General features: G+C 31.7%; 1 protein-coding gene across 2 annotated transcripts in view; it reads right to left on the reverse strand.

Moving 5' to 3' along the window:
• Window positions 1–273: 273 nt before the first annotated feature.
• LOC111404723 overlaps window positions 274–992 on the reverse strand; it is a 22,424-nt gene continuing 21,705 nt past the window's right edge. For both annotated transcript variants that reach the window (XM_023033512.1, XM_023033551.1), the window contains exon 23: window positions 274–809. The gene's annotated coding sequence lies outside the window, so the exon portion shown is untranslated. The remainder of the gene's footprint in view (window positions 810–992) is intronic.

Here is a 992-nt window from a genome sequence, read left to right on the forward strand (position 1 = left end):
TTTTCTTAATTTTTTTATTTTTTATTTTTTTGTTGGCAATGAAAACGAATTTCATTCTCAATACCAGTAAAATCTATTCCTTTAATTGACAATTTTCATGTAAAACAAAGTCAAACGAACACCAAAAAACACTTTTATTTTAATATTTTCCACGTAAAAAATTATGTCAATCAAACACAATAATTTACAATTTTCAGGAAAATAATTTCTAGACAATTCAATTCCTTAGAATTTGTTTTCAATTCAATTCAATTCCATTTTTGCAATCAAACGAACCCTTAATGTTAACTACTATTGAAAATATTTGGTGCTTATCATCATTTTTTTGGGCACAACGAATAATTTTACCCAATATCACCTTCTTTTACATACTCCTATGCAAATGGGACTTCCAACGATTTTACTCGGAAGATTAAAAAAAAAGGAGACTAATAATTAGGACACAATATGTATGCCTGTACAACTAATTTCTAACTATATATCACACGACAAATTAAATCCGCCATTATCATAAATTTCTATGCACACGCTGTTTTACCATTTGGAGATTTATAAGACAGATGCAGCTAATTATAGACGAGTTTTCTGATCTGGAAGACTGGAACCTTTGCCAGCTTAGTGGTTGAACAAACCATCTCCATTCTCCATTTTCGCTTCTGGTGGTGCTGAACGACGCACAAACTCGGGTAAAGAATTCCAAAAGGTCTCCGGTGGAAAGAATAACCTGCCGCTCGGAGCTTCCACCAGAATTACCCCAGTATCCATCAATTCATCTCTTAACAAAATCATATCGCAAAAAAATTCCATATCTGAAAGTATAAAATCAAAGTCCACAAAGTGAGATGTGATGTTATGATCATTCTAGAACGTGTTTGACTAAGCTCAGAAATAAAATTTACTTTTTGTTTCCTAATATCTTCAGATAATTTTCTTAACTATTGCCTTGCATTCAAAATAAGTAAACTTACTACTTTCCATATTTGACACGCCAC

Source organism: Olea europaea, chromosome 1 (assembly GCF_002742605.1).
Source record: "Olea europaea var. sylvestris chromosome 1, O_europaea_v1, whole genome shotgun sequence".
In the NCBI taxonomy this organism is placed as follows: domain Eukaryota; kingdom Viridiplantae; phylum Streptophyta; class Magnoliopsida; order Lamiales; family Oleaceae; genus Olea; species Olea europaea.